The sequence below is a fragment of the Myotis nattereri genome, assembly GCF_964212035.1.
Source record: "Myotis nattereri genome assembly, chromosome: X".
In the NCBI taxonomy this organism is placed as follows: domain Eukaryota; kingdom Metazoa; phylum Chordata; class Mammalia; order Chiroptera; family Vespertilionidae; genus Myotis; species Myotis nattereri.
In genome coordinates this window covers 111,884,950-111,912,613 of record NC_138078.1, presented here as the reverse complement: position 1 = coordinate 111,912,613, position 27,664 = coordinate 111,884,950, and the positions used below count along the sequence as shown (strand labels likewise).

General features: G+C 38.9%; 1 long non-coding RNA gene across 1 annotated transcript in view; it reads right to left on the bottom strand.

Moving 5' to 3' along the window:
- Positions 1–27,664, bottom strand: part of LOC308536131 — a 50,157-nt gene that overhangs the window by 10,006 nt on the left and 12,487 nt on the right. The window lies entirely within an intron of this gene.

The window sequence follows — 27,664 nt, the reverse complement described above, 5'->3', positions numbered from 1 at the left end:
CTGAGTTGTATGAACTTGTCAAGTGCTCTCAGCAAACCATTCAGAAGTTTGTCTTCTCTGAGCTACACTACCAAAAATCTCCAGTTGTATTTTGAATTGACATTCTGTATACATATGCTTCGTGTACATATTAAAAATGCAAGGAATACTTTGAGTAATATATGAGCCTAGACAGAGTAGTCTTATACATAAAAGGGCCAACTTGAGGTTGTGTGTAATTAGTTTACAAAGGCAGAGGCAAATATTCTTTGCTTGTCCCTATTACAAATTTCAACTGCCTTCTGGTTTACAAGCTAGATTTAATATTGACAGAGTGATTGACTTCTATCCTCTGAATGATACAGGAAGATCCTTCTAAAGATCCACCATACACAAGTAAGGATACAACTGAAAATATCTTAGAAAGGCATTGGACAAAATAAACATACAAACACCAAAGCAATAATGACAGCAGAAACCCAGGAAATATAGAAGAAATTCAGGGGTTAAATTAAAAGAAAAGAAAATTGTTTAACATTTCATTTTCTCATTATTAAAAATGTCAAAAGACCACATTTACTTTTATGATGTTTGCTATTTTTATTGTAGTGATTGAGTAGTCACAAAATTGGGCATATTTTATTGCAATTTCTATATATTTTATAATAATTATAAGGGTAATATATAACTCTGAGAAAAGGTTGATCATTAAAATACAAGATAGCTCATTTTCAACACAAAGGTTAGAAGCAGAAAAAATGGCATCAAGCTAATCTAGGCTGTTTTATTTTTTCCAGTAGTATATATTTCTATGACACCATCTATAAATTAAAAGAAAATGAAATTGTTTAACAAAAGCCTAAGCAACCATCCGACCGTCCAACTGTCCAACCAGTAGCTATGACATGCACTGACCACCAGGGGGCAGATGCTCTCACCGGTAGCTATAAGATGCAGTGACTACCAGGGGGCAGATGTTCAATGCAGGATCTGCTGAGCTGTGGTGACTTGGCAGCTATGGTTCTCGAGTGACACACCCAGAACCAGAGAGGAGGGAGCCTGATTCCAGGGTGCATCACCCGAGAACTGCCCTCTCGCAATCTGGGAAACCTTGGGGGATGTCAGAGAGCTGGTTTTGGCCCAATCCCCACAGGGACCCCACTGGTGCATGAATCCTTGCACCGGGCCTCTAGTTTATTTATATTTAAACTTCATAGAGCAGTGATGGCAAACCTATGACACACGTGTCAGAGGTGACACGTAAACTCATTTCTTTGGTTGATTTTTCTTTGTTAAATGGCATTTAAATATATAAAATAAATATCAAAAATATAAATCTTTGTTTTACTATGGTTTCAAAGATCAAAAAATTTCTATCTGTGACACAGCACCAGAGTTAAGTTAGGGTTTTTCTAAATGCTGACACGCCGAGCTCAAAAGGTTTGCCATCACTGTCATAGAGTATCAGTGAGAATAGCAGAGTAAGGACCTCAGAAAATCTACCATTTAATTAAATAAAAAATAACCATCCTAAAAATTGTCAGAATAAACTTGTTCAGAATTATGAAAATTAAACAAAGTCTGACAGCAATTGTGGAGAATTTGAGAAAAAGCCCTATTTCCAGAGACTTACTAAAATTTAAATAGTCTGGTGTTTTCCTAGAATACCTCATTCACAATATATTTCTTTCTCTGACCTGAGTGAACAATTTTTCCCTGAGAGTATTTGTCAAAAATAATCAATAGCAATGTTTTAATATCACAGCAGCCTGGGACAGAGGATAAGAATTGGTATAAACAAAAGATTAACCTAAAAGCTTAAAAGGAAGAACTGGGAAATGAGATATCAACAGGCACTTTGTTCTTGGGAATCAAAAAGCCCATGTGCCTATGTACAAGTGTAATAATGCTCAATAAAGACATAAAAATCTGTAAACTCTAACTACTAGATAACCTTGAGGCTCTGCAGTAACAGGAAGTAAAAACTAAGTCAATGAAGTAAACTGCCTGGCTAAGAATTTAAAGACATGTCATAACACAGAGCTCCTCAGGGAAAAAAAAAAGTGACTTATCAGTTACAGGAATCCAATAAAATATTTGTTGACAACAAAACTAACTGAGCATAAACCCCAGTGGCCACACAAGACAAAGAATATACATATTACATAACTAGTACAGAAAATTCAGTAAACTAGCAACATCAACAAACAGCAATAACAGCAAACCCTGGAGAGGGTAAAGAATTTAACTTCTAGAGTTGCTAAAATATACTCTACAAAATGTCCACTTTGCAACAAAAAAATTAAGAAGCATGCAAAAGAGCAACAAAAAATGGCCCATAGACAAATTTTTAAAAACAGCAATAGAAACTGTCCCTGAAGAAGATAAGACAGACTTTAAATCAGTATTTTAAATTTATTCAAAGAACTATTGAAAACCCTTTGTAAATAACTATAAAGGAAAATATAAAAATATTGTCTCACTCTACTGAGAATATCAACAAAATATAGAAATTATTTTTTTTAATTTTGTTTTATTGCTTAAAGTATTACAGAGTATTACATATGCCTCTTTTTTTTCCCTTTGACATTCCCCCGGCCTCCCCTACCTCCCAGTGTCTTATGTCCATTGGTTATGCTTATATGCATGCATACAAGTCCTTTGGTTGATCTCTTACACGCCCCCCACCAACCCTCCCAAGCCTTCTCGCTGTAGTTTGACAGTCTGTTCAATGCTGCTCTGCCTCTGTATCTATTTTTGTTCATCATTTTTAAATGGTCTTTATTTTCCATAAATGAGTGAGATCGTGTGGTATTTTTTTTTTTCATTGACCGGCTTATTTCACTTAGCATAATACTCTCCAGTTCCATCCATGCTGTTGCAAATGGTAAGAATTCCTTCTTTTTTACAGCAGCATAGAATTCCATTGTGTAGATGTACCACAGTTTTCTAATCCATTCATCTGCTGATGGGCATTTAGGCTGTTTCCAAATCTTAGCTATGGTAAATTGTGCTGCTATGAACATAGGGATGCATATATCCTTTCTGATTGCTGTTTCTGGTTTCTTGGGATATATTTTTAGAAGTGGGATCACTGGGTCAAATGGGAGTTCCATTTTTAACTTTTTGAGTATTTGGGGGGGGTTATTTTTTAGAAAGACAAAATAGGCATTATGGTGTTGAGAAGAGCAATAACAATTGAAATATCACTATAGGGCTTATTATCAGAATTGGACAGGCAAAGGAAACAATAAGTGATGTTGAAGATATGTCGATTGAGATTACTAAATCTTCGGATCAGGGGGGTGGGGGATGAAGAAAATTGAAGAGCCTAAGAGACCTGTATGACGCAAATAATTATACCAGGGTAGGTACAATGAGAATCCCAGGAATGAAAAGAAAGGGGCAGAAAGTATGTTTGAAGAAACAATAGGTTAAATCTTTCTGAATTTGATGATATAAATAAATTTACTCATCTAAGTAGCTCCGTGAACTCCAACTAAGAATAATTGAACAAGACTTACAAAGAAATAGTATAATCAAACTGTTGAAAGATGAATAGAAAATCTTGAAAGTAACAAGAGAGGAGTGACTCATAATGTACAAGGGATACAAAATAATATTAACAGCTAATTTCTCATCAAAAACAATGCACACCAGAATACAGGGGTATGACACTTTCAAAGTATTAAGGTAAAAGGCTATAGCACCAGAATCCTATATGCAGCAAAAGCATCCTTCAAAAATGAAGAAATAAGACATTCCTATGTAAAAGCTAAAATAACTTGCCACTAGAAGACTTTAGCTACAAGGAATACTAAAAGGAGTCTGTTTCAATATTTTGTTCATTTATTTTGTTCTTTAGACTCCACATCTATGTGAAATCATATGGTATTTGTCTGTCCCTGACTGATTTGTTTAACTTTAGCATAATAACCTCCAGGTCCATCCATGCCATCACAAATGGCAAGAGTCCATTCTTTTTTATGGCCAACTAATATTTCATTGAATATATGCATCACCACTTTTTTTTCCACTCATCTATTGATGGGCACTTGGGTTGCCTCCATACTTTGACTATTATAAACGACTAGAGGCCCAGTGCACGAAATATGTGCATGGGTGTGGTCCCTAGGACTGGCCAGTGATTGAAGCATGAGCATCTAGCATGTAAGGGCAGGTCCCAGCTGACCTCTGGACCCTGGGCAGCACCTGGGCCCCCCTTAAACGTCCCCCTCTGCCTGAGTCATAGCGCGCCAGTCTCCATGTGGAGATGCGATGAGCGTGGCCAGACTCCGCGGGCTGGGGCATAGCATGGGCCTCTGGGCTGCCCAGCAGTGCCGCACGGAAGCTGGGCAGGTAGCGCACTCCCTCCCAGCCGGCCTTGCAGACCAGCTCCTGTGCAAACCCACAGGGAGCCCAACCAGCCCCTGTGGTCCCTGCAGCTGTGGCCCAGCTCACCTGGAAGAGGCCACATGGGTGCGGGGCGGGCTCCTTATGGGCACCCGGCACCTTAGTGTAGGGGTTTCCCCGGCGTGAGAGCCTTGGCATCCCAGGGGAGTGTAGCAGGGGGAGTGAGAGTGAACTCAGCGGACACCCCGCATTATCACCGAACCTCTGTCTCCATCACCCACCCCCCAAGGTAGCAAGTGAGAGGTCTCAGCATGTTGCTGACACTTGCCATGTTCTGTGCCACCCCCTGGTGGTCAGTGCACATCATAGCGAGCGGTCGAACTCCCAGTCGAAAAACCACCTGAGGGGACTATTTACATATTAGCCTTCTATTATACTAGTATAGGATGTGCAATGAACATAGAGACTCATAGATACAGAGAACAGACTGATGGTTGCTAGACGGTAGGGGGTTTGGGAGGCTTGGTGAAAAATGTGAAGGGATTAGTAAGTAGAAATTGGTAGATACAAAATATTCATGGGGGGGAAAGAAACAAATAGTTATGGGGATGTAAAGTACAGCATAGAGAATATACTAAATAATATTGTAATAACTACTTCTGATGCCAGGTGGGTACTTGAAATATGGGGTGGATCACTTTTTAAAGGATATGATTGCCTAACCACTAGCTGTAATCTGAAACTAATACAAAATAATATTAAATGTAAACTTTAATTTAAAAATAAAATTAAAAACAGAAATACTAAAAGGAGTCCATCAGGCTGAAATACACAATAGATAATAACTTGATTCCATATAAAGAATTAAGAGCATTGGGCCCTGGTCAGGTGGCTCAGTTGGTTGACGTATTGCCCTGTATACCGTAAGGTTGTGGGGTCAATTCCTGGTCAGGGAATGTGCCTAGGTTGCGTGTTAGGTCCCAGGTCAGGGCACATACAGGAGGCAACTGATAGATATTTCTCTCTCTGTTGGTATTCTCTCTCTCTCTCTCTTTCTCTCTCTCTCACTCCTTCTCTCCTCTCTCTCCATCCCTCTCTTTCTTAAAAAAATCAAGCATATCCTTGAGTGAAGATTTAAAAAAAAAGAATTAGGAGCACTGGTAAAGGTAAATGTATAGGTAAATAGAAAAAATACAGGTAAGTATAAATGTGTGTGTGTGTGTGTGTGTGTAAAAATCATATAAAAATTCTTATATTTGACATTTAGGAGAGCTCAGCATGGACAATATAGGATATCTATGGTAGGTAAAATTTGAGTAAGACTGAAAGTTTAGTGGAAGCAGAAAATTAGTGGCAGGAGTAACCATGAGGACATATGACTGAGGAATTCTGAGGAATTTTGTGAAGGAAACATTTCTTTTAACATATGAAGTTTTATTTGTCTATCAAAGAGCAAAGTTTCTTTTAGTAATACAACAGTGGTAGCTAATGAAATTCAGGAAACACCAACATGCAGTTCTGGTATTTGACATGGATTTAGTCATAGAAAAATATAAGTAGTATAACAAAGCTTGATAATTTGAAGCATATAAACTCACAGATACATATACGTATTCATACATATAGATATATGAATACAGAATTTCACTAATAATGAACTTGTTTGTATATATGCATAGCCTGCAGACACAGACAATGGGGTGATGAGGGCATGGGGTGGGGGAGATGGGAGTGGGCTGGAAGAGGTTAATAGGGGGAAAGGGAGGACCTATGTAATACTTTCAGCAATAAAGATTTTTTTTAAAGATGTTTTATCTGCTTTGTACTCTCAATAGTATATCATAAACATTTAATTATTTCAAGAATAATTCGATCCCGGCCATTGTTGCTCAGTGGTCGAGTGAGCATCAATCCATGGATAAGGAGGTCACAGTTCGATTCCTGATCCGGGCACACAGCTGGGTTGTGGGCTTAATCCCCAGTGTGGGGCATGCAAGAGGTAGTTGATCAATGATTCTCTCTCTCTCTCTCTCTCTCTCTCTCTATATATATATATATATATATATATATATATATATATATATATATATATCCTTTCTTCTTTCTGAAATCAATAAAAACAAGAAATTAAAAAGAAGAATTCTAAAGTTACCATTATTAATATTCTCTATTATCAATGTATAGGCTAGTCTATAATGGATTATAGTAGTACGGAGTCATTGCACTTTAATTCAATTGTTCAATGCACTCCCCATTAAAATACCAATGGCATATTTCACAGACCTAGAAAAAACTTTCCAAAAATTCATCTGGAATAAAAAAAAGACCCCGAATAGGTGAAGCAATCCTGAGAAAGAAGAACAAAGTAGGTGGGATCTCAATACCAGATATCAAGCTATATTAAAAAACTGCTGTCCTCAAAACTGCCTGGTACTGGCACAAGAACAGACATATAGATCAATGGAATAGAATAGAGAACCCAGAAATCGACCCAAAGCACTATGCTCAATTAATATTTGACAAAGGAGGCATGAACATACAATGGAGTCAAGACAGCCTCTTCAATAAATGGTGTTGGGAAAATTGGACAGATACATGCAAAAAAATGAAATTAGACCACCAACTTACACCATACACAAAAGTAAACTCAAAAGGGATAAAGGACTTAAACATAAGACAGGAAACCATAAAAATACTAGAGGAATCCACAGGCAACAAAATCTCAGACATAAGCCAAAGTAATTTCTTCTGATACTGTTCCTTGGGCATTGGAAACTAAAGAGAAAATAAACAAATGGGACTACATCAAAATAAAAAGCTTTTACACAGCAAAGGAAACGATCAACAAAACAACAAGAAAGCCCACTGCATGGGAGAACATATTTGCAAATGTTATCACCAATAAGGGTTTAATCTCCAACATTTACAGGGAACTCATACAACTTAACAAAAGGAAGATAAACAACCCAATCAAAAAATGGGCAATGGAACTAAATAGATACTTTTTGAAAGAAGACAGAAGAAAGGCCAAGAGACCTATGAAAACATGTTCAACGTCACGAATCATCCGAGAGATGCAAATCGAAATGACAATGAGGTACCATCTCACACCTGTCAGAATGGCTATCATCAACAAATCAACAAACAACAAGTGCTGAGAGGATGTGGAGAAAAAGGAACCCTAGTGCACTGCTGGTGGGAATGCAGACTGGTGCAGCCACTGTGGAGAACAGTATGGAGATTCCTCAAAAAACTAAAAAAGGAACTCCCATTTGACCCAGTGTTCCCACTTCTAGGAATATATCCCAAGAAACTAGAAACACCAATTAGAAAGGATATATGCACCCCTATGTTCATAGCAGCACAATTCACTGTAGCTAAGATTTGGAAACAGCCTAAGTGCCCTTCAGCAGATGAATGGATTAAAAAACTGGTACATCTACACAATGGAATACTACTCAACGGTAAAAAGGGAGTTCTTACCATTTGCAACAGCATGGATGGAACTGGAGAGCATTATAAGATAAATATCACATGATCTCACTCATTTGTGGAATATGATAAACAACATAAACTGATGAACAAAAACAGATCCAGAGCCAGAGAAGCATCAATCAGACCGTCAAACATCAGAGGGAAGGAAGGGGAGGGTGGGGGTAAGGGGGAGAGATCAATCAAAGGACTTGTATGCATGCATATAAGCCTAACCAATGGACACAGACACCAGGGGTGTGAGGGCATGAGTGGGGGGATGGGGGGTAATGTGGGGATAAGGACACATATGTAATAAATTAATCAATAATAAACTAAAAAAATAAATTAAAAAAAAACAGTTGTCCAATGCCTATAATGTGCCACAGAATTCTAGAACTATGGCAGACAGATTATCTCAGGAAGTTTACAAACCTGAGCAATAATTTTCAAGGGTAGGGTAAGTAAATATTCCCCCTTTTATTCCTTTTAGAGCCATTGTCTTTATTTTGTGTTTATTTTTATTGTTAATTAGCCTCAAGTAAATACAATGTTACCATAAAATCAAAGGTAAAGAAAATCAATAAACTCTTAAAATTCAAACCAAATATACTGAGAAACACTGATATAAAGAGAGAAAATGTTTATCAGAAAATGCTTATGCAAAGCCTTAAAGTTCGGAAACTCTTAATGACTTCAAAGTTCATTCATTTCCCTGCCTCACTGTAACTCCATGGCATGCCTCAGCCACACAAAAAAAGATATAATGTGGGAAAATGTTTCCTTGCTAATAAAATATAAATGATTATTTTAGGGGAAACAATAGAAGGAAATGGCTTTAAGGTTATTAGATATTACATTTGAAGCCTTTATAACATTGAAAATTTAATGGTACCAACAATCTAATAGATCTTTAGCTACAATGACCAAAATATCCAGTAGACTTAGGTCTGTGTTTGATAATAATATAGTTGCTAAATGACTGTTTAACCAAGGCTACTGTGAATTCCTCTTATCATAAATGATAAAATAGTAATCATTAAATTGGTAACAAAATAAACAATTTCTATAAAACTTAAAGATGATACAAAACAAAAAGGGGAAGGTGTTAATCTATCTGATTCTTAATCAAGCTCTTTATACTTTAGGGCCAGCATTTCTAAGCCTATGCAATAAAACTTAAATCCTGACTTAAATCTAGTTCAGGAAACTAGATGAATTTAGGACAAATTCAAATAATACTGTATAGTATATAACTGATTCCTAAATTTTGTGATACAGTTTATAAGTAGTCTAGTTGTTCAGAAAAAAAAGAAGTTAGGAAAGATTCAATTAAGAAGTATAATATGATCATTGGCTCCTGAAGTATGAATGGTATTCAGACAGGTACAAAGTTGTAAAAAACCACCAAGTCCATGGAAAAGAAAAAAAAAAGTTCCTAAAATTAACACTGATTTTCTTGTGAGAGTAGATGTTTGACAATTATTCTGATCCAGAAAATGCCCTCGGCTGTCTCCAGGAAGTACCTCTACTTTCTCCTCTATTATGCTTATATTTAGCTCAGTTCTCATTTTATAGAAGGAATACACTCAATATTCCATTTACATTAGTGCAATACTTGCTGAGCTTCTATTGTATGCCCCAAATTGGGAAAGATGGAAAGATGATATTAACACAGAATCTGTCATCAAGGACTTTATCATTTTATTGAGAGAAAGAAGACTAATGGAGATAATACAATAGCAAACCATGTTGCATATCAAAGATCATAAACCATGGCACATATACCCCTGGAGATACATGAAAATCTAACCAAAGAGTTTGTAGAAAAATTGAGATTTTTTAGATAATAAATTTTAGACTTTCGACTTCCTTATGAATTCTTTTCTACTAGTTATCTGCCTGAGACCACACCTACAATCAAGATTTTTTCTCCAGCTCCCCATTCACAACCCCCTTCTCCCACTTCAACAAGGGAAAGCATACCTCTCAGCCATCAATTATTTTACCATTGTGCATTTCCACAGGATGGAAAACCCTGTGGTGTGTCAAACAAAGAGACAATTTGAAATTATGTCAATGAAGTCAATAAAATGAATGCCTAATGGCTGAGTAATATCTTCGTACAACTTAGGTAATTTCTAATTCTTTGCTTTTAACAAAATTGAAGGAGAACCTGATTAAATTGTCAACTGGCAGATCATCAAAAATAATTTTTGATGATAAATTAGTGCATTCATGCATCACTTAACAATAGGGATAGGTTATGAGAAATGCATCATTAGGAAATTTTGTTGTATGAACATCAAAGAGTGCACTCACACAAACCTAGGTGGTATAGAAAACTACACACCTAAGCTAAATGGTGCCTTTTGCTCCTAGGTTACAAACCTATGCAGCATATTACCATACTGAATACTATGGGCAATTACAACACAAGGGTAAGTATCTGTGTATCTAAACATATTTAGACATGGAAAAATACAGTATAAATGTTGAAAAATGGTTCACCTGTATAGGTTACTTACCATTAATGAAGCTTGAAGCACTAAAAGTTACTCTGGGTGGATCAGTGAGTGAGAAGTTCATGAAAATGAAGGCTTAGGGTATTACTGTACACTTAATAACCACTGACCCACAAGCCATCCCAAACTATTCGCCTGCCTGCCTGCCTGATCGCTCCTAACTGCCTCTGCCTCAGCCCCCACCACCATGGCTTCATTCAGAAGGACGTCTGGAATGACGTCTGGAAAGTTGTTCGGCTGTCCAGTCTAATTAGCACATTATGCTTTTATTATTATAGATGTCACCCCAATAAGTTTAATTAATTTATTTTAAAAAATAGGTTGTTTAACATGGAGAGATTGTAGAACTGAGGACTCAAAATTTTGACTTTGGAAATTTGTTTTTGGTTTATTGACCCTATCTAGCACAAAGAGCTTTCTCTGGCTTTGAACTGATGTAGGAAAAAAAACTTATCTGTGCTTTTCATAATCACAAGCTGAAAATATTTCCAAAGTACAAGGATAGGCTGGTTGCACACTACTACAGAAAGCTTTTACTAAGTGTAGTGGCACTTAATACTTGTTAAGATAGCTCCTGTGGACCACCTTGTATAGACTCTTAAGTCCTCAACAAAAAATTTATAGCAATGTACTCTGAAGACCATCAAGCTAGACCTGGGAGGACTGTAGAGCTCTTTGAATATGTACTGCTAGGGGGACAGGCTCCTCTGTGCTGAAACAAGTCACTGACTGATTGGAATGTAATCTGTGTATGCAAAACTGAGGTGCTCTGAGTGAGAGGAAATCCATGGTCAGGTTCCACAAATATTGTGCCCATCAGAGAAACAAATTCCTCCTGAACCACATATCTTTCTATGTCTTGCAGGAAATTCAGCTCCATTATAATCTTATAGGACCACAGCAGTACACAGTGTCCATCATTGAGCAAACATTATTATACAGTGCATGACTGCATATGATTTTTGGCATTCAAAGGATTAAGAGATATGTATATAACAAAAGTCTTTCCACTCACATCTAATTGCTTATGAGAACAATTTTCCCTATGCTTATATATTATAAAAATGAATGAAAAATTAAAAAAGGGAAAATTTGAATCATGCTTATAAAAGCAAAATTCACCCACAAATTTAAAAAACTAATTGAAAAATCAACTCCTATAATTTCATTAAGAACTACATCTCCAAAAGAACTTTTTTAATTATCTGTCAAAAGGTTGATAGACTTCAGTTGTTTTGATCAGCTGTGCACTAACATTTTGTAATGATACCTCATTTCAGTAAAAAAAATCAACACATAACTTTATAGACATAGAGAAAAAAACTAAATTTATATACATATTTTATAAGAGAAATACAGATGATCAACATGGCTTTTTAAGCACTAAATCATATAAATAAAGATAAAATACTGTAGAAAGTATAAAATGACAAAATAAGTTTAAAAAGAAAATGAATGATGTAAACCTTGCAAGTGTTAAGTTATTTTGAACTTGTTCATGTATATTTCAAATAAATGATGGTAAGAATAAAAATTTAAAACATTTAAAAGGGTTATAACTATTTTATTTCAAAGTATAAATGCTTACACTATAACAAATCACATCCTCTGCAACTATTTAAACTTATGATGAATACTTTTTAATATTATACTAATGTATCTTCCCTTTGCTCACATAGATCAGTTTGCTATTCTTTTCCACCCTCTTCTACAATTAGTCTCTATATTAGTACATAGACTTACTCCAGAAAGTGCTCTCTCTCTCTCTCTCTCTCTCTCTCTCTCTCTCTCTCTCTCACACACACACACACACACACACACACACATCAACATATTGGTAATAAAATATAAAATGAAATATTACTGTATTATCTTAAAGCAGTCTTTCCCTCTTTTATAAAACAATGTTCAGTGTAGACAAGTGCATATAAAAATGGACACTCTCATAAACTACCATTCTGAATGTAAATTATTAACTCTTCCTGAGAGATAATTTGAAAAAATGAATCAAATATTTAAAAATGCCCCTATCCTTTGACCCATAAAGTTTACTTCTGAGATTTAAGAAAATCACCATAGATAATCACAAATATTTAACTATAAATATGTTTATCAGACCTATATATAACATAAAAAAGCAATCTAAATACCAAAAATAAGAAATTAAGGCAGCACCTCCAAATGGGGAGATATTATGCAGTCACAAAAGAGACCACAAGTATGGACAGCATGCTGCCAGTTTTATAAAATGTGTTCAGTGTACATATTCACAGGCATAGGCATAGAAAATAACCTGGAAGGACAATCACCAAAACGTTGACACTGATTCCTTTTATTTAACTACATTATTTAATTTTCTTCTCCAATGAGCATTATTGCTTCTGTATTTTTAAAAATTATTTTAGAAGTATATATTTTAAACTTCCATCAAATTAAATTTATATATATGCATACATAAGATAATATTCCAGGAAAAGTTACATCAAAATGTAAACAGTGTTTATGTCTAGGTTGTAAGATTATGGATCACTTTTTATGTTCTTCTTGCCATTTATCTCTGTTTTCTAAAAATTACTATGTTATTTAGATAGTTAAAATAATAAAAATTATAAAATATAAAGCCATTTACCCTGGAATCTATGATTTAATACTATTGAGAGAGAGAGAGGTATTTTGAATCAGAATTTGAAAATGCTTAGGTGGGAGATTTTTCACAACCAGCTCAGGTATAAGACCAGCTTGACATTCTAATTGTACAGATCACAATCTCAGTTCTAGAATCCTAGAGGTGAAATTCTGGTCCAGACAGGAAATAAAGGCTACGATTACTATGGTGAAAGCCAGAACTGCTTCCTTATTTTGGAAAGGAATGAAGAATTGGGGCAATGCACAGCCAACATCATACTCAATGGACAAAAACTAACACCATTTCCCCTAAGGACAGGAACAAGACAGGGATACCCACTCTCACCACTCCTGTTCAACATAGTACTGGAAGTATTAGCCATTGCAATTAGACAAGAAGAAGAAATAAATGGCATCCAAATTGGAAAAGAGGAAGTAAAACTGTCCTTATTAGCAGACAACATCATATAATACATACAAAACACTAGAGACTCCATCAAAAAGCTACTAGACTTAATACACGAATTTGGCAATGTAGCAGGATACAAAATTAACCCCAAGAAATCTGAGGCATTTCTATACACCAATAGTGAACTTTCAGAAAGAGAAACTAAAAACACAATCCCATTTACCATCGCACCAAAAAAATTAAGCTACCTAGGAATAAACTTAACTAAAGAGGTAAAAGACCTCTACTCAGAAAACTACAGGACATTGAAAAAAGAGAGAGAGGAAGAAATAAACAGATGGAAGAACATACCGTGTTCATGGATTGGTAGAATCAACATCATTAAAATGTCCATACTACCCAAAGCAATCTATAAATTCAATGCAATTCCCATTAAAATACCAACGGCATACTTCACAGATCTAGAACGAACTCTCCAAAAATTCATCTGAATAAAAAAAAAAAAGACCCCGAATAGCTGCAGCAATCCTGAGAAAGAACAAAGTAGGTGGGATCTCAATACCAGATATCAAGCTGTATTACAAAGCCACTATTCTCAAAACTGCCTGGTACTGGCACAAGAACAGACATATAGATCAATGGAACAGAATAGAGAGCCCAGAAATAGGCCCAAACCAATATGCTCAATTAATATTTGACAAAGGAGGCAGGAACATACAATGGAGTCAAGATAGTCTCTTCAATAAATGGTGTTGGGAAAATTGGACAGATATATGCAAGAAAATGAAACTAGACCACCAACTTACACCATACACAAAAATAAACTCAAAATGGATAAACGACTTAAATGTATGACGGGAAACTATAAAAATTCTAGAAGAATCCAAAGGCAATAAAATCTCAGACATATGCCGAAGCAATTTCTTCACTGATAAAGCTCCTAGGGCACTTGAAACTAGAGAGAAAATGAACAAATGAGGCTACATCAAAATAAAAAGCTTCTGCACAGCAAAAGAAACCATCAACAAAACAACAAGAAAACCCACTGCGTGGGAAAACATATTTGCCAATGTCATATCTGATAAGGGCCTAATCTCCAAAATTTATAGGGAACTCATACAACTTAACAAAAGGAGGATAAACAATCCAATCAAAAAATGGGCAAAGGATCTAAATAGACACCTTTCAAAAGAGGACATTCAGAAAGCCAAGAGACATATGAAAACATGCAAAAAGTCACTAATCATCCGAGAGATTCAAATCGAAACAACAATGAGGTACCATCTCACACCTGTCAGACTGGCTATCATCAACAAATCAACAAACGACAAGTGCTGGAGAGGATGTGGAGAAAAGGAACACTCGTCACTGCTGGTGGGAATGCAGACTGGTGCAGCCACTATGGAAAACAGTATGGAGTTTCCTCAAAAAACTAAAAATGTAACTCCCATTTGACCCTGTGATCCCTCTTCTAGGAATATATCCCAAGAAACCAGAAACACCAATCAGAAAGGATATATGCACCCCTATGTTCATAGCAGCATAATTCACCATAGCTAAGATCTGGAAACAGCCTAAGTGTCCATCAGTAGACGAATGGATTAGAAAACTGTGGTACATCTACACGATGGAATACTATGCTGCTCTAAAAAGGAAGGAATTCTTACCGTTTGCAACAGCATGGATGGAGCTGGAGAGCATTATGCTAAGCGAAATAAGCCAGTCAGAGAAAGATAAATATCACATGATCTCACTCATTTGTGGATTATAATGAACCACATAAACTAATGAATAAAAATAGATCCAGAGATAGAGAAGCATCGATCAGATGCTCAAACCTCAGAGGGAAGGTAGAGGAGGGTGGGGGTAAGAGGGAGCAATCAACCAAAGGACTTGTATGCATGCATATAAGTATAACCAGTGGGGTGAGGGCATGAATAGGAGGGTGGGAGAATCCGGGCGGGGGGAAGGGCACCTATGTAATACCTTAATCAATAAAGAAAAAAAATTAGCCTTAAAAAAAAAAAAAGAATTGGGGCAATGTATTTACAAGTGTTTTGTTTTTTTTATTGTTGTTGTTTTGTTTTTGTTTTTGTTTCTTTAAAGACTGGCATAGGAGTTGAATTAGAAGGAAATGGCTCATATAAGCTATTATAATTATTGTTTTGTAAAGTAGAAGAAAGGATAAACAAAATCAAATCAAATTATTTAGAAAACAAATGAAAGGTAAGCATAGGACATAGTATAGTGTAACAGCGTAAGTTGTAGAACCAGACTTTCTGTATCCAAATACTGCTGTTGTCTCATTATATCTACAATCTAGGGTAAGTTGTTTCACTTATCCAAGTGTATAGAAATTCTTTAACTTGTTATATGAAACTGTGCCTCCGTTTCCCTATATGTGAATTGGGACAATAATAGTAGCTACCTCTTAGGATAGTCAAGAATATTTGATTCAATAATCATTTTAATAAATGCTTCCTAATAATACGTTTTGCACTGAAAAAAAATAGAATGATATGAATGGGCCCAGACTTGAGTTTGTTATCTGTGTAATCCAGGTCAAATTCATTAAACTCATTATGCTTCAATTTCTAAGCAGTAAAATTGGTCTAATAAAAATATTCCCTCATGTAGTTATAATAATTAAAAGAAATTTCATATATATATGATCTGGCACATTATACACATTAAATAAATAATTGCATACCTAGCTTCACTCTCTACTCTTTTATATCTGGCTTTCTGCCCAGGAGGCTGATGTGTATGGACATCGTTGGACTACACAATTGAAATCAGCAACCCTTTGGCTTTCAGTTGGGTTCAGCCAATCGACAGCACTAGAAGAAGAAAAGAGGGAAAAGGAGTAAGGGCAGGGTATTTATTCCCCTGGTTCCCTTCTTATTAGGTTTTACGCTGGCTGGCTATCTCTCTCAAGAGAAGTCACTGCTCTTAAAGTACCAGCTTTATGTAAACCTCTGTCCATATGGATTCCAGTAACCACTCATCTACCTTTTTCTCTAAGTACTAAGGATGGTAACATTGTTAACCTCCCTTGGTTTTTGCACTCTCTCTTGTGGTTCCCATATATTCTATCCATAACTTTGTGAATAGCCCCTTTGTAAATAAACCCTCCTCAAATTACTGTACCATGAATGTTGCATTTATTTCCTGTTGAGGTCCTGACTGACTCAGAGATTATGCTATAGTATATAATGAATCCTGATAATTTTATTATTTAATAATTTAAAGATTTTGTGTTAGTAAGTTTTAGGCATTTAAGAGGACTTGAAAATCACTTTGGCAGTACATTTGTTTTATGAGAGAAGCAAACAAAATGGATTTATGGAACCCAAAAGAGAAGCAGTTTAAGGTGGAGAGTGATGGAAGGTGGGGGTGACCTGAAACCTATAGGCCAGTTATCCCATAAGCTGGAGGATTTCATGGACATCTTGCTAAGAAGATCTGCCCCAGTAAAATATCTCTACTACATGGAAGATTACTGCTGATATCAAGATCTTATCTCAACAGGAACATCTGAGTACCCTGTCCTTATTAGTAAGCAGAGACATTTTAAGTTAGCTCATAATCTATAGTAATAAAAGCATAATATGCTAATTACACCAGACAGCCGAACGACCTTCTGGACGTCATTCCAGATGTCCTTCCACATGAAGCCATGGTGGCAGGGGCTGAGGCAGAGGCAGTTAGGGGCAATCAGGCAGGCAGGAAAGTGGTTAGGGGCGATCAGGAAGGCAGGCCAATGGTTAGGAGCCAGTGGTCCTGGATTGTGAGAGGGTGCAGGCTGGGCTGAAGGACGCCCACACCCATGCATGAATTTCATGCACTGGGCCTCTAGTAAATTAATAAAAAGGAAGGACAGTTTGATTGCATATGTCCTGGTTTCCTGCAATTTTATTGTCACTCTCTGGGAACCATTTTGTTATTTTCATCCTTGCTGAAGTAAACACTACAGAAAAGAGTTAATATGGCTTCCATAGCAAAGGACCCAAAAGTTCAGATATGCTCAGTGATACTTTCAAGGCCAACCTCTCAAACTTTGTCCTTAAGGTGGTACTGTGAGAAAAGAACTTCCTTCAGAATTGTTATTTATGTATTGAAAAGTTAGTTGATGCCTTTAAATGCATTAATAATTAGTAAACCCCACTTTGTAAAATTATCTTCTTTATATAAATAGTTTGTGTGTGTTACACTTGCCACTAGCAACCTTGTAGATGTATAGAACATAAGTTCTTCAACGGCATATGCATTTTCTCTTTTTAAATGTAGCTTTTCTAGAATTTAGTAATTGCAATCCTGTGTACAGACAAGTAACCATTATACTGCATAAAAAGCCTTAAATCTTTTAAATCTCCTAACTGAGGTAACTGCAATCAGCACCCAGCTTTTGTGCATAGAGAACAATTTGGTGATTTTCCCTGATTGATTCATTTCTGGACCTTACTAAAAGCCAGGAACTGCTGTATGTAGATGATTGAATAAAGAAAATCAGACGGAAAATTGTGCATGTCAGGAAAAATGAATTAACACAAAGTATGCATAGGGAGCACCTAATACACAACATTAAAAGGATGTAAAAAGATGAGAGGAAGTCCTTTGACTTTTGTGCACATTAAATGAATATTAATTAAGTATACTTTTGGCAAATTGCCTCTTGTAACAACTGCCATCTGGAATCATAACTGCAACCTTAGGCCTAAACAAAGATTGGTACACTATATGATTCAAATCATGGAATCCATAGCATTCTCTTTAATGTATGATTTATAAGCAAGCACCTATTAAAAATCATTAAATTAAGATATAGTACTTTTATGAAAAAATTAACTTTTAGATAACTTTTTTCTGCTAAGATAATAATACCTCCAAAATCAATAAAACAAACATAAAACTGTCCATCACTTCAACTTTTAATTCTAAAGTATTTAAATGCCCTTTTACTGGCTATGCATTAGGAAAAAAATATGAATTTTCAAGAGGGGAACTCTATATGTGTTTTAAAATGTTTGCTGGGTTTTGTTATCTAAATACTTCATTGACTCCATGACACTTCTTAACTGTAATTAAACTGTGTCCCAAATCATACTACACCTGAAAATTGAACTATCCATGCTGAAAATTGAATTTCTCAAAGTGAATCCTTTATAAATAATGCACATTAACATAAAAAACGATTTAAATTAAATGAGGTCATTTCTATTTCTCAGAAGAAGCTTGATTTGCAACTCCATCAACTCCAATAAGACATATCAGAACAGTAAATGGCAAGATGAACCTAATCCTATGAAAATTAAAATTCAACACTTTCTTAAAGGGTAACAGTACTGCACAACTTCTGTTTACCATATTTGAGAGATTTAAAGGACTTTACAAGTCATACATATGACATCTCCCCCATTTTATAAACCAAAGGACTGAGAACAAAATACAACACGGAAAGCATGCATATATAGCCACCACAAACACAAACTAAAAAAAACAAACACTGAAAATACTAGTGTAAGATTAATTCAGGAAAGTATACAACCTTGTGTCAAAAATGGAAGGAAAATAATGACATATGGACCTAGTAGAGAAAGCAGATTAGAAACCGATACATAAATCCCATGAACACAACCATGGATACACAACAAGTTAAAGTTGACCCTTGAGAGCATGAATTACAATAAAATAAGATAAAAGTATAAAGAGAGGGTTATAGCATCATGGAAAAACTGAGCTAATGTGGAAATTCCACTCTTGCTAAAGATACAAGGAACCACTGGGTAAAATACTATCTATAATAATAAAAGTGTAATATACTATTTAGACCAGACATCCTTCCTGACGACCTTCCAGATGAAGCCAGGGCTGTGAGGGCAGCCTGGGTCCAGGGTGCCTGCTGGCAGCTTAAGGGAAGCCTGGGTCCTGGGTGCCAGAAGGAAGCCAGTGCCGGCAGACAAGGGAAAGAAGGCCTACTCTTGCATGAATTTCGTGGATCAGTCCTCAATTTAAAAATAATTAAATGCCTGAGTATAAAAAAAGAAAGCAAAATTTGTAGCTGTAAGGAAAATGGGCAGAACTTTAAAAAGGAGCAGTTAACACCTGAGCAGAAGCTTAGGCAGTCCAGGGGGCTAGTTGATGTTTATAGGTCCTAGGGTTTAGGGTTGTAATGCCTACTGAAGGTTGTAATGCCTACTAAGAAATTACCTTAGGCCCATGGCATGAAGATGAGAGCACAGTAACAATGTGGACTAGAAAAGCTCCTCTCATCAGCTATAGGGAGGATAATTGAAATATTAATTAACTGGGGTTCAGGGTGGTGAAATGTACCCTTAAATCAAAGAACCCATTTACGTTCCACTCCAGTGTCAAATCTGAATTTAAAATATATACATAGTATGGGTAACCCTGAAGCACAAAATTACCATTAAGAATGTTTAAAAATGGAGAAACTCCTGGGACATTGGGCAGAAGCTAATATAAATCTAATATAATACCTACAATCAGGGACATATGAAACCTCAATGATTCCAACCTCTCTAAGTAAAAGCAAAACTAGCTCTTAATAAAATAATCACAAAGTAGATATGGAAAAACAATCTCAGGAGAAATACATCAGTAAAATCACACAGAAAGATTAGTACATCTAAGAATTTGTGAAGAAACAACTTGGGATAAATCATAAATTAAGTATTTTTTAATTATTTAAGAAATAAAATAAGGGATGGAAACTACAAGGAATAAGCAGGACATTATTTTTCAAACTGGTTTAGTTTGAAAAATAACCAAATAGAATTCTGCAAATAAAACTCCATGAACACACTGAATAATAAGTGAGACAGACATAGGCAAATAAAGAATTTGTAGACTGAAAGCTATACCTAAAAAAATTATCCAAAATACGACCCATATAAATGAGAAGATGGATAATTTGAAAAGGGTTTAAGAAATTTGAAGGATAAAGCAAGGTATAATATGAGTCTGATCTGAGTAACAGAAAGAGGTATTTGAAACAAAACAAGAGGCAATATTTAACAGATTATGTTAGTGAATTTTCCAAAATTGAAGAAAATCATATTTGACTTCTACAAAGATTACTGAGCATCAGAAACAAAAATAAAGCTACACCTAGATATTAAAGGTATTTTTAAATAAAGAATCCTTAATTTTGGCACTCATAGACATTCCCTGGAAAATTTACTAAAGAATGCAATTCAATAAAAAAGAAAATATGACCCAAAGGAAGGAGTAGAATACAAAGAGCATTAATGAACAGCATTGATGAAAAAGAAGTTTTTAATAAAATTAGCTACAACCAAGCAATAAACACAATAATGACCAATTATAGTAAAAATAAATGAAACTAAAAAACTATTATATAGGAAATAGGAGGAATTGATTGGGGTTAAACTGTTATGAGCTCCTTGAATTGTTTTGGAGGAGAGTATGTTGTTAATATTTAATAAATTAAAAGCTATACTATATTCACTGATAAAAATATTAAATACCATGAAGTTATATCTTCTTCCCAAATTAATCTGTAAAATCAATACTATCCCAACTTAAATCATTAATAGAATGTCACCTGTAACTGGAGAAGCTGACTTTATAATCTGTGAGAAATAGCCAAGAAAATTTTGAAAAACATAAAGCATATACTTAGATCTATGATATATCATAATTTATTACAAATGCTTCATAAATTAATGGGACAAAATAAAGAGATCAGAAGTAGATTAAAGTAAATATGGGAATATAGTTTATAACAGAGTAAGCATTACAAATTAGTTGAAAGAAGATGGGCTATATTAAATTGAAGTAAGACTATTGGTTATGCCTATAGAAATGTAAAATGTGACCCTTAGCAAAAACCATGAACACATAATTATAAGATATAAATATATCATTGTGGCAGGTAAAGATTTATTGAGTAAGAAAAACAAAAATTCATATTCAATAACACAGAAAAAGATAAAACAGGTATTGGTAAGGATGTGAAAATGTAAATGCTTATAGGTTGAAATAAACTGATATATATATATGTTTACTAGAGGTGCACGGATGCATGCACCAGTGGGGTCCCTCAGCCTGGCCTGCGGGGATCAGTGGACCTCCATGCCGTCGCAGCTCGACCTTACCTGCTAGCTCCTTGGGCTGCAGCCTGCTATCCGCGTCAATCCTGCACAGCATGAAGCAGTAAGAGGCCAGGAAGGGCCCGAATCTAGGCCAGGTGCTGTGCCATTCCAACTCATCCTGGCCCCACTGGGCCTGTCCCTACTGATCAGCAGGCTCACTGCCACTTGCTGTAGTCTCCACACACCTGTCCTAGGGCAATACTGGAGCACCCATGACCACGCAGCCACCGCTCTTCATTGCAGCCTTCCTGCTCACACTGCACCAGAGAAACAACCACAGGCTCCCCCTGATCTCTGTCCCAGTCCTGATGGGGGAGGGGCATGCAGAGGGAGTGTCCGCAGGAGAGGCTTACATTGCCCCAGCTGCACTGGCCAGCCATGTACCAGGATCTGGTGCCTGTTGGTCAGCCCATTGGTCAGCTGAGCAGCGCTCCTGCTGTGGAAACACACTGACCATCAGGGGTCAGTTCCTGCATTGAGCGTCTGACCCCTGTTGGTCAGTGCATGTCATAGCTACCAGTCAAATGGTCACTTAGGCATTTATATATATATACTAGAGGCCCCATGCACAAAAATTTGTGCACTCAGGGGGGACGAGGAGTCCCTCAGCCCAGCCTGTGCCCTCTGGCAGTCTGGGACCGCTCAGGAGATAACGACCTGCTGGCTTAGGCCTGATCCCAGGTGGCAGAGGGCAGGCCCAATCCCTAGGTGCAGCCCCTGGTTGGGCTCAGAGCAGGGCTGATTGGGGAGTTGGGGCGCCGCCCCTGTCATGCACAGAGCAGGGCAGATCAGGAGGTTGTGATGCCACCCTCAGTCACACTCAGGGTAGGGCTGATTGGGGGGTTGGGGCACCGCCCCCTGTCACACTCAAGGCAGGGTCAATGGGGAGGTTGCGGCACCACCCCCTGTCATGCACAGAGCAGGGCGAATCAGGGGGTTGGGGCGCTGCCCCCTGTCACTCACAGAGCAGGGCCCATCAGGGGTGTTGGGGCTCTGTACCCTGTCACGCACAGAGCAGGGCCAATCAGGGGTTTGAGGAGCTACCCCTGTCATGCACAGAGTAGGGCCAATAGGGGAGTTGGGGCACCGCCCCCTGTCACACACAGAGCAGGGCGGATCAGGGGGTTGGGGTGCCGCACCCTGTCACACTCAGGGCAGGGCCGATGGGAAGATTATGGCTCTACCCCATCACACACAGAGCAGGGCCCATGGGGGGCAGTTGGGGCGCTGCCCTCTATCACCCACAGAGCAGGGCCGATCAGGGGGTTGGGAGCCGCCACTGTCACACTCAGGGAAGGGCCAATGGGGAGGTTATGGCTCTACCCTGTCACACACAGAGCAGGGCCCATGGAGGGGGGTTGGGGCACTGCACCCTGTCACACACAGAGCCGCAGGGCGATCAGGGGGTCGGGGAGCTCCCCCCTATCAGGCACAGAGCAGGGCTGATCAGGGGGTTGGGGCGCCTTCCCCTGTCATGAACAGAGCAGGTTGGATAGGGAGGTTGTGGCCCCGCCCCCTGTCACACACAGAGCCGCAGGGCAATCAGGGGGTTTGGGTGCTGCCCCCAGTCACGCTGATCCCAGTGCCAGGAGGCCTCGCGGCTCTGCTGATCCCAGTGCTGGGAGGCATATTACCCTTTTACTATATAGGATAGAGGCCTGGTGCATGTGTGGGGGCTGGCTGGTTTGCCCTGAAGGGTGTCCTGGATCAGGGTGGGGGTCCCCACTGGGGTGCCTTGCCAGCCTGGATGAGGGGATGATGGCTGTTTGCAGCTGGTCACACACCCTTCAGGGTGGGCGTCCCCACTGGGGTGCCTGCCCAGTCTGGGTGAGGGGCTGAGGGTTGTTTTCAGGCTGGCAGGTGACTGAAGCTCCCAACCACTCGCTTTTGTCTTTTTTTTTTTTAATTCTGGGCCAGCTTTAGCTCTGAAGCTTGGTTCCAGCTCTTAGGCCTCCGCTGCTGAAAGCAGGTATCTGGTTTGTCTGGGTTCTATAATCGAAACACTGTTTCAACTCCAGCTCTGAGATCCCAGTTGGCTGAAAGCAGGTTTCTGGGGTTTTGTTTAGCTTCTATATTTGTAACAATGTTTCAAACTGCAAGCTCAGAGGCCGGCAGCGGCAGGTGGGGAACGTTGGAGTCGTCTGTCACTGAAGCAAGCAAGCCTCATGTTCGCTTCAAGCTGCCTGGCTGCCGGCCGCCATCTTGGCTGGCAGTTAATTTGCATGTCACCCTGATGAGCCAATGGGAAGGTTAGCGGAGGTATGGCTAATTACCATGTTTCTCTTTTATTAGATAGGATAGATGCTGATAGATATCAGCATACATATAATATATATAAAATTTAGCATATATATAATGTATATAGCACATATAAAGAAATAACTAGTAAAATTTAAGATATGCGTACTCTAGGACCCCGCTATTGCATTGCTATCTATATGCCATAGTGAAACTCTCTCATTTGTGCACATGTATACAAATGCTCATTGTAGATTTTTTTAAATTTATCTTTATTGTTGAAAGTATTACAGCTTTCCCCTTTTCTTCCTCGTTGACCTCCACCATCCCACACCTGTGACCCCCAGGCTTTCATAACACTGTTGTCTGTGCCCACAGGCTATGCATATCTATCTACACTAATAAAAGAAAAAGATGCTAATTGACCGACTCTTTGCTACACCCCAAGCCATACCCACCAGCCAATCAGAGCGACTATATGCAAATTAACCCAAACAAGATGGTGGCTGGCAGCCACAGAGCTGGAGCAAACAGGAGGCTTAGTTGCCGGGCAATGGAGGAAGCCAAGCTTCCCGCCTGTCCTGAGAAGGCTGTGGCCTCCACTCATGGCAACAAAGTTTCAGTTATAGAAGACACATAAATCCCAGGTACCTGCTTCTAGCCAGCCTCCACTGGGAGCTTGGGTGGCTGGGGGCTGTAGCCAGCCTGCAAACAGCCATCAGCCCCTCACACAGGATAGCCACACGCTCATGGGGTGAGGGTCCCCGCTGGGGTCTTAGCCAGCCTGAAAATGGCCCTCAGCCCCTCATTCAGACTGGCCAGGCACCCCAGCAGGACCCCCACCATGTAGGAGCTCTATCCAGCCTGCAAACAGCCATCAGCCCCTCACCCAGGCTGGCCAGGCACTCCAGGGGGGACCCCCACCTTGAAGGGGCTGTGGCCAGCCTGCAAACAGCCATCAGCCCCTCACGCAGGCTGGCCAGGCACTCCTATATAATAAAAGGGTAATATGCAAATTGACCCTAACAGCATAACGACTGGGAATGACTGGTCACTATGACACACACTGACCACCAGAGGGAAAATGTCAATGCAGGCACTGCCCCCTGGTGGTCAGTGCGCTCCCACAGGGGGAGCTCTGCTCAGCCACAAGCTAGGCTGACGGCTTCCAGTACAGTAGTGGTAGTGGGAGCCTCTCCCGCCTCCTCATCAGCGCTAAGGATGTCCAACTGCAGCTTAGGCCTGCTCCCCTCTGGCAAGTGGACACCCCCTGAGGGCTCCCGGGCTTCCAGAGAGATGTCTGACTTCCAGCTTGGGCCCAATCCCCCAGGTAGCGCGCCTAAGCCAGCAGGTGGTCATCCCCCAAGGGGTGCCAGACTGCGAGAGAGCACAGGCCGGGCTGACCCCACAAGTGCACAAATTTTTGTGCACTGGGTCTCTAATATATATATATATATATATATATATATATATATATATATATCCCTAATATGCAAGTAGACCAAACAGCAGAACAACCAAACAACCAAAAACTGGTCACTATGATGTGTGCTGACCACCTGAGGCATGCTTGGAACATGGCGGGTGTCGGCAGCAGGGGGCAGAGTGCAGAACATGGTGGGCACCGGCCATAGCAGGATGGTGGAGCAGGTGAGCAGGGGTGCCAGACCAAGATGGGGCACTGGTCACTGTCATCGGGGTGAGCCTCTGTTGGTTACTGAAAATTATTTGCTCCTGCATGACGTGGTCCTGCCCAGTACTTGCATCCACTTCCATCACCTGGCACCAGTGCTGATTCCTCCTGAGGGCTTCTTCACCTGCCCCTGCTCCTGAGGGGCTATCAGGGCAGCAGCTGCTGCTCACACCCACTGACAGTGCCGGCCTCGCTCGCACCCACTGCTGGCGCCAGCCCCAATTGCTCCATGCAGTCAGCATGTGCAAGCGGGGCCAGCACCAGCTGCGGGTGACAGTGGTGGCAGTAGGATTGGGGCTGCCAGCAGACAGGGGACCAGGGGCCATGGTGGAAGGTACTGGGCAGGGGCACAGAGGGTGGACCAAGACCCCCCCTGTGCCCACCTCATCCTTGAGACCCACAGTTCCTTTCAAGGTGCACGAATTTGTGTGTTGGGCCCCTAGTATGCATATATGCATATAAGCATATAAGTTCTTTGGTTAATTTCTTCCTGACCTCGCCCTCCTTCCCTCTGAGATTCATCAGTCTCTTCCATGTTTCCAGGTCTCTGGACCTATTTTGTTCATCCATTTATTTTATTCATTAGTTTCCACATATAGGTGAGATTATGTGATACTTGTCTTTCTCTGACTGGCTTATTTTGCTTAGCATAATAATCTCCAGGTCCCTTCATGCTGTCTCTAAAGGTAAGAGAGCCTTCTTTTTTACAGCTGCATAGTAGATTAAAAAAAAACAAAACAAAACAAAAAAACCCAGAAAATTTGTAAATAAAATATCCACCAGTAGGGATCTACATGTATCAATAGATTTTCACATCACTGGAATTGCCAGTCAAACATAACTAAATATATTTGATGTGAACAGAACATGCATCATGGCAGGCTATAAGCATTCTGCCATCACTTCAGCACAAAATAATACAAAAATGCATTCAAATATAGTACTGAGAGTTGAGGAACAATTTACATAACTATGGCCTATGGCAAAATGACTAATAAAATGACATGTGTTGGGATTGAGGAAAATAATTATGGGGCAATGTTGTTAGGAATGGAAACTACAATATCATTATTCTCTTTCCTATGTCAGATCTAAGAAGAGAGATTCAATGAATTATATTATAAAAATATTATGCCAAAATATTGGGCTACTAAGCATCCAAATCCAACAGATATCTAGATACATTTTGTGCATGATCCCAAATATTTGGCTTGACTTATATGGGCCTTGAATTAGCCATATGGTACAATTTGTTCTATTCCCCATTTGTTTTATGATTATTTTTAAGCTGTACTATGTGCTTGTTTTCCCAATCCGAGGAAAAACCCCTCAATGTATAGTTTCTGTCTGGCAAATAAAGCCCCAACACAATCACTACTAGGAACACAGTAGATGCTCGATTTAATCATATTACTTCATCATTCATTTATTAAATAATCACTTATTGAAGGCTTCTCTTTTATCAACTACTATACTAATTATTGCCTTTTTGTTGTTGTATTGTTTCTATAATCCTTATCATGCCTTTCACTGAAAATAATTTCCTGACATATTACTCCTAAAATCTATTAGAGGAGGAAAAAACTTTGGATATTTTATAGGTTCCCTAACTCCAGGTTACCTAGTACTAAGTAAAGCAGCATGAGATCTTGGAGAATACTCATCACACTTGGAAAAATCTATCACCATGACTGGCAATCACAAAATAAATACAAACTCATTACAGAAGAGAATATTATATCTGCAGAAAGAAGAACAAAGTTGGACATATCACAATACTGAATATCAAGCTAAACTATAAATTCATTTTAATTGAAACAGTCTGGTACTGGCATAAGAACAGGTATACAGATAAACAGAACAGAACAGAGAGACCAGAAATAAACCCAAGCCTTTACTGTATATTAATATATGACAAGTCAAGTGCACATCCTATATCATAAAAACCTATTATGCAACTAATAGGAGTCGAACTCAACTTGGAGTTCGACCGAGAGTTTGACCACTCACTATGATGTGTGCTGACCACTAGGGGGTGGGGCAGAACATTCTGGGCATCAGCAACACAGCACTGGCAGCAGGCGGCAGTGAAAGCGCTGCTGGCCCCATGGGCCCCGACAAGAGCAGGATCTCGGCAGAATGGTGGAGCAGGTGAGTGGGCAGTGCCCAGACAAGACGGGTGCGAGCGGGGACCCATTTGCCCCTCTGACCACCCTGAAGATGGTGACTAGCG